Source organism: Nicotiana tomentosiformis, chromosome 2, assembly GCF_000390325.3.
Source record: "Nicotiana tomentosiformis chromosome 2, ASM39032v3, whole genome shotgun sequence".
Taxonomy (NCBI): domain Eukaryota; kingdom Viridiplantae; phylum Streptophyta; class Magnoliopsida; order Solanales; family Solanaceae; genus Nicotiana; species Nicotiana tomentosiformis.
Window position 1 is genome coordinate 172,289,575 of NC_090813.1, and position 8,115 is coordinate 172,297,689.

Consider the following 8,115-nt stretch of genomic DNA (forward strand, 5'->3'; position numbering starts at 1 on the left):
GCCTTAGAAAATAAACCCAAGCAATAAAGGTCGAATCTTTAATCGATTACTCAAAGTCAACCAAAAGTCAAACTCTAGCCCTTGCCTTGGAACCCGACCAAACTCCAAATTCCGATAAATCATTCAATTACGAGTCCAACCATACCAAATTCACTCAAATTCGACTCTGAATCAATTTTCAAAATTCAAATAATCACTTTAGGAAAGTTTAGACACCCCCCCCCCCCCCAATGTTTCTTTGAAATTCATAATCCAAATGCCAAAATCAAAGTTAGATTCATGAAATATAATTAAAATTAAGTAGAAAATACTTACCCCAATCCATATGGTGAAAATCACCTCTAAAATCGGCCAAATCCGAGCTCCATAGCTCAAAATATGATAAAATGATCAAGACCTTCGAAATAGAGTACTTTATACCGTGGTCCAGAGGTACCCTTCGCGATCACAGTCACCAACCTCGTGATTATGATTCCAAAGTTTTCCAACACATATTTTACCCTTTGCAATCGTGGCAATTTCTCCGCGATCACGATGAACAAATTACCATTAACCCTTCCCAAACTCTTCTCAGACAGCATGCACTCTATCTGCCATAATCTTTTGTACATAACTCCAAATGACAAACGGTTTGACTTTCTGAAAACTAGAAGCAAAGAGCTAGACCATCTCCTAAATCCTTATAGATTGCAAGACATAAGCTTTCGAATTCAGCCCAGTGACAACAAAATTTCTTCTTTGCGAACACGTAACTTCCTCCGTGAGCGCCATTCACAAGTCCATTTTTTCCATTTTACTCTTCGCGATCGCGACCAGTTCTCTGTGATCGCGATGTACACCCTTGTAGCCAAAATTCAGCAGTTGAAAGTGGCCTAAAAATTATCCGAAATCAATCTGAAACACACCCGAGCCCCTCGGGACCCCGTCTAAACATACCAACAAGTCCTATAACATAACACGGACTTACTCGAAGCCTCAAATCACGTATAACAACATCAAAACCCGCACCTCAAATCAAACATAATAAACTTTTGAAATTTCAAGTTCCAAAACTCGGGTCGAACCATATCAAATCAACTTGGAATGACCTCAAATTTTGCACCAAGTTCCAAAAGACATAACAAATCTATTTCAATTTCTGGAACCACAATCCAAACCCGATAGCATCAAAGTCAATTCCCGATCAAACTTATGAACATTCCAAACCTTAAAATTGCCAACTTTTACCAAATAGTGCTGAAACAATCTAGAAATATCCAAATACAAATTCGAGCATACCCCCAAGTCCAAAATAACCATCCGGATCTAATGGAACCCTCAAAACTCCAATATGAGATCAAATACTCAAAAATTAAACTTGGTCAACTATTTCAAATTAAAGCTTCATAGTTGAGAATCATTCTTCCGAACCAATCCCGAATCACCTGAAAACCAAAATTGACGATTCACACAAGTCATAATACATCATATGAAGCTACTCAAAATTTCAAACAGTTGAATGAAATACAAATGCTCAAAATAACTGGCTGGGTCGTTACACACAATTTGTGAACAATGCCTAATTAGGTATGATAGGCATTAAAAGGCGTTAATCACTTAAAATTGCAAGAAAAATGATTGAAGAAGGGATCTTGGATCTCATATTAAAAAAATTAGTCAATGAAGAATTAGGTGTTTAGATGTCTAAGAAATTATAGATGATTGGTAAGAATTCAAACCATGTGAAGTATATTAAAGACAATTTTCAACGAGTGCTGACATAAGATAATAAGGTCAAGGAGAGATAGAGAGGTAATTTTGATCAATTGTTCAATTCAAACCAAGAATAATCTCAAATATTATTTTTCAGAACTTTAAAATCAATTAAATTTTGTTCGCCAAAAATGCACAATAGATGTCTTAATGTTTTCCACATACGTAAATAATACGAAAAAGGGCTATATGTGTCCCTGTACTATCGAAAATTAGTTATCAGTACCCTCTGTTATACTATCCTTCACTATCTACCCCTACCATTACCCCTTTTAAAAATTTTGTCCCTACATCTAATGAAGTCGTGCCCTGCTTATATGTGGCAGCTTTTAAGTGTCCAGTACCATTTTTCCTTTTTAACCTTGTATCCATACCCATACTCCAGACCCATTTATGTTATCTTTTTCACTCTCCTTAACTTCATCATTAGAGAAATTTATAACTTTTCCTTAAATCCATCTCTTTTCTTTCTTTGCATTAGTTCTTTCTTTTCACAAAATTCTCTCTCCTTAAAAACTAATATTTTTCACAGGTCCAAGCAACATAAAAGACTAGATATTACTTAATACGTATTAATGTTAAGCTAATCTAGTTAAGAGTAAACAAAGATAACAATTGTTCCATTTTCATCTTACAAATGTCGACCAAATCTAGTCCAAAGTTGTCCCAAATAACTTCCCAATATAGTTCAATCCCAAGACCTTCAAGGTTCAACAATGGCATTTTTGTTTTCTTAATTTTTGTGAACCAAGATCTCGAAATTTTAGCAATGAGATTTTTCTTCTTCTTCTTCAATCAAAGCTTCAACAGTGTACTAACAATTGAAGCTTGATAAATAATACTAATTACAATATAAAGCACCAATTCAAGCAAATTTCAACGAAATTAAGATACTCAGTTCGTCTTCTTCGAGTTCAAACTTCAAACTCACTTCTAAAGTTTAAAGGTTGTTCATCAATGGTGGATCTCAAAATATTTCGCACAAACTCAAACTACCAGCATCACAAAGAACTTGAAAGTTATTCAAGTGTTCGAATACCAAATCGTCCAAACAATGAGCCACGATGTGAGTTTAAGTTTTCAGCTCCTGATTTAAAATACAAAAACTCTTAGAACTCAAACTTGAAATTTCTACTATAAATCTCAAATCCAAATAGTGAAGTTAAAGTATTTTTTTTAATTTTTATTTTTGAATCTAGCAGCCTCAAATGGGCTGAAACAGTTCCTCCATATAAACGAAGGAGAAGAACCATATCTATGGGTTAAAATCGTTTTCTTTGGGTGGGTTTGGATATCGAGTCGGGGTCAAATGACTGGGGTAAAAGGGTAGATGGTTAGATTGTTTAAGATCGTGCTACGTGTCTTAAAATAAGAGTCAGGTAGATGTGGGGGCAGAAATATTAAAATGGATAACGGAAGGGGTAGATAGTAAATGATAGTATAACGGAGGGTACTAATAACTAATTTTCGATAGTACAGGGACACATCTAGCCCTTTTCCGTAAATAATATTTAAAGGTTGGATCTTTGATGCATTTTGACCAAGTTTTCGATTAGTATTCTTTCTTTTCTTTTTTTCTTTTTTTTTGATTTTTTCTCAGTCAGGACATCCTCTCATAAATGTTTAAATATTATACTCTATTTTCACGAATCATAAAATATTTAAAAATAAAAAAAATTATAGTTCAGAAAACATAAACCATATGGCATTCTACGACATATAGTGTACTCTTCTAAATATAATTTTTTGCAAATCTTTTCACTAGAATATTTGATTCTTGTGACTTTATCAAATCAAAGAAAACATAGAATTAAAACGATACCTTATTTTGTGTGTTTGCTTTTACTTTGGGGAAATAGTCCATAGGAAGATGTTCAATATTGCCCTGCCTATTTAACTTATTTGGTAGACTTCTTATTCGACCCTATTACTATTATCTGTCATATCTAAGTTATTACTTACTTGGTATATGGACCGCGTTGTGTGGGCTCCATATGGGTTTTGGTGCAACTTGTCGGTTGGGCTACTTGTATTGGGTGAAACAAGGTTTCTGGCTCTGGGATTTGCGCTATCGTATTGGAATAAGGAATGTTTAAAAGAATGATACCATATTTTCGCTCAGAATTTGTCAGTGGTCCTTGTCGAATGAGAGAGCTTCTTGACTTGTTGATTTTATGGGTGATTACGAGTTTCTACATGCTTCTTTTATCATTTGCAGCATTGTGAAGGTCCAGAATGAGGTTTCATTCGATATGAAGTATACTACCAGTACCGAGTTTGGTAATAAGTATTGTGGTCTGAAGTTATTGTTGTGAGTGCATGAGTTATGTGGCACATCGTGTGGTTTGATCTTGGTAGAGTATTGACGGCTTGATGCAGCTTGTTGGGGTGGACACAGTGCATATGCACAAGGATCGGATCTTATGATGGATTCCGGGTGTTGGAGAGTGGGTTGTAAGGTTTATGGACTAAGGATGAAGTACGGATTTTCAATTAGGTTGTGTTTTCAGTATTATATGGATTAGGGTGATGTAGGATTACCCATGGATATGAGCATGGTGAGTTTATCTAGTGATTTGATGGCTTTGGAACGACTCTTGGCACGTTCGAGGATGATGATCTGATCGGTCATTTTGAGAATTTGCAGTCAGTTCAGTAGTTTGAGGTCACGAGTAGTTTCATATGTTGTATTATGACTCGCGTGTATGATCGAATTCGATTTTCGAGCAATTCGGAATTGATTTGGAAGAATGATTCACATATTAAAAGCTTTAAGTTGGAAGGATTAACTAAGTTTGGCTTTTATGTATTTGGTCTCGGATCAGAGTTTTGATGGTTATGTTAGGTCTAGATGGTGATTTTGGACTTGGACGTATACCCGGATTTGCATTTTGGCATTTCTAGAAGATTTTGGCTCTAATTGGCGAAAGTGGGCAATTTGAAGGTTTAGGAATTTCTTAAATTTGACCTTGGTATGACTTTATGGCTATCGGGTTCGGATTTTAGTTTCAGGACTTGGAATATGTCCATTTTGTCATTTGGACCTTGTCTAAAAAATTTGGTATCATTCTGAATTGGTTTGATAGGAATCGGACGCATGGTTGTGTTTCTAGCAATTCTTGAGTTTTATTGTAATTTTCATGTGTTTTTGTAACGACCCGACCGGTCGTTTTAAGCTCTAGCGTGTCGTTCGACGATTTGAGGCCTAGAGTAGCTTCACTTCATGTATTATGACTTGTACGTGTGGTCGGAATTGAATTTCGGAAAGTTCGGAGTTGATTCAGATGGGAAATTCTCGATTCGGAAGCTTTAAGTTGGAAGAGTTGACCGAGGTTTGACTTTTGAGTAAACGATCTCAGAATCGGGATTTGAAGGTTCCAATAGGTTCGTATGATAATTTCGGACTTGGCCGTAGGTTCGAGTTGAGTATTTGGTCGCCTAGAAGTATTTCGACGCTTATTATGGAAGGTTGGCATTTTGAAAGTTTAAGAATTTCTTAAGTTTGATTTGAAGTGAAATTTTGTGTTATCGATGTCCGTTTGAGATTCCGAGCCTTGGAATAGGTTCGTTTCATGAATTGTGACTTTCACGCAAAATTTGGCATCATTCTAGGATGTTTAAGTGTAATTCGGACGCATTCGGCAAAGTTTGAAAGTTTAAAAAAAGGTTTCGATCGTCGATTCATAATTTAGATGTTGTTTGATATGATTCGACGCATCGACTAGGTCCGTATCATGTTTTGGGATGTGTTGGTACGTTTGGATGGGTTCCCAAGGGCCTCGGGTTTGAAACAAATTGAAAACGGATTGAAATTTGGATTTGAGGAAATGCTGATTTTGGCCAAGTTCTGCTGCGACCGTTCCTACGGAAATTTGGATGTAGATGCGGAGCAGCTGAAGCGGTAGTAGAAGCACAGGAGCTAGGAGCAGGGAATCGCGGATGCGGAATTTTTGGTCGCATCTGCGCAAGGGCAGAAGCGGAACGTTGTGCGCAGCAGCGGGAGAAGGTGCAAGAGCGGAAGAGGCTCGCACATGCGATATCGTAGAAGCGGAGAATATTTCCGCAGGTGTGAGGTATTGTGCTTGGGTGATTTTCTACAGAAGCGGAAGTGTGGTCGCAAAGGCGACGCCGCAGGTGCGGCATTTTGGTTCGCATGTGCGAGGAATGCTGGGCAGACTTTATTTATTCGAGGTTTGAGTATTTCATTCATGATTTTGAGCTTGGATCTCGGATTTGGGGCGATTTTGGAGTGCCATTTTCATCACCCATCACGAGGTAAGTGATTCCCACTCATTACAAGTTAATTTCATGAATTTCGTAAGGATTTAACATAAACAATTATGGAAAATTTTGGGATTGTTAGAGAAAAAACTAGAATTGGTAACTTGGATTTTGGCCACGATTTTGGAAATAGAATTAGGAATAAATTATGCATTTGAGCTCGTGCTGTTATGGTAAAGTTTATCTTCAAAAATATTCGGAATCCGAGCACGTGGGCCTGAGAGTTGACTTTGTTGACTTTTCGAGCGAAGTTGGGAATTGCTATAAATTGATTAATTATGAGTATTAGAGAAAACATTTATTGGTTTCCACATTGTTTGACTAGTTTTAGATCGATGAGCATCGATTTGAGGTGTTAGAAAGGCGTTGGAGACTGTTATGAAACTTCGGAGTGAGGTAAGTCTCATGTTTAACCCTGTGAGGGGGAATTTACCTCGTAGGTATTATTTTTGTTATATTCTACATGTTGTGGGAGCTGCGCACGTATGAGGTGACGAATGTCCGTGCGTATGCTAAGATTCCTTATTATGTCCGGGTAGAATTAGGTTCACGCCATGTTTTAATTGTACTATCTGAGTTATCCTTGCCAGTTTAATTCCTTTATTTTGCGTTACAACCTGAGACTAGGCTTGCGTAGAGTGATAGACTCACTATTGTAGAGATTTGATGAGCTACTTGATTAGTCGTGGAATAATTGTGCTTCCCTTATGAATTTCTCCCGCGTTGTACATTTTTATCGAAAAGCTTCCTTAAATTTCATAACTCACACGTATATTCGTGAGTGGGGTCAAGGACCCGTTAAAGCTTCTTATTCTTATGGGATTGGATCATTCGCCTCGGCAGTGTCATATTCTTATGGGATCGGGCCATTCGCCTCGACAATATCATATTCTTATGGGATCGGGTCGTTCGCCTTGGTAGTATCATGTATCATATACCCTTATGGGATCGGGCCGTTCGCTTGGCATTTCTAAAAAATACTCTTATGGGATTGGGTCGTTCGCCTCAGCAACTTCATGAAACACTCTTATGGGATCGGGTCGTTCGCCTCGGCAGAATCGTGCGTAATATTTGACAAGAAGCTAGTATATCCGTGAGTTTTCCTGATTTGAGTTGTGACAACCTATCTAGTGGGGACCATTTTATATATACTCCGGTTGAGGAGGTAGTCGATACTTGAGAGTTTGTGTTTACTGTCCAACGGAGGATCGTACCACGTATATATATTTGTTTACACTATTTATTTACTATGCCTTATACTTGCTTGCTTTCTACTGTATTTGATTTATTGGACCACTAATAAGTGTTGATGGCGACCCCTCGTCGCTACTTCTTCGGGGTTAGGCTAGATACTTACTGGGTACGCATTGATTTACATACTCATGCTACACTATTGCACTTATTGTGCATGTATATATTTCTGATGGTCTTTTGGGTGCAAAGGCGCGGTTATTGCAAGGACTTTACGGTAAGCTGCATCCTATGTTACGATCCACAGCCTACAGAGTCTCCATCAGAATTATTTACATTTTCATGTCTAACTTGTATTCCAGATAGATGTTGTATTGTTATGGTTCCTTCTAGTAGTTACTCATGCACTTGTGACACCAGGTTTTAGGGGTGTTCTAGAATTTGTTTATGAATTGTCCTACATTGATACACTTTTACTTATTATTTTAATCAAACTATACGTAACTACGATTTATTTTAATGCACTGACCTCTCTATCTAAATAATATTCGTGATTTAAAAAAATATAAAATGAATAATTAAGTGTTGGCTTGCCTAACGACAGCATTGGACGCCATCGTGGCCTATAGTGAATTTTGGGTCGTGACGGTTTTGGTATCCGATTTGTGGTTCCGAATGTTATCTTGGTGCTTTGATCGCACGAGCAAGTTCGTATGATTTTTTAGACTTGTGTGGATGTTTAGTGTTGAGCCTTGGGGGCTCGGGTGAGTTTCGGATACATTCCAGAGCATTTTGTTTTGTTTTAGTTTTGTTGGTTATTAGTTGGTGCTTCAAGTCTCGCAAATGCGAGATTTTGTTCGCATTTGCGGACCTCATATTTGTGAAGAGGGA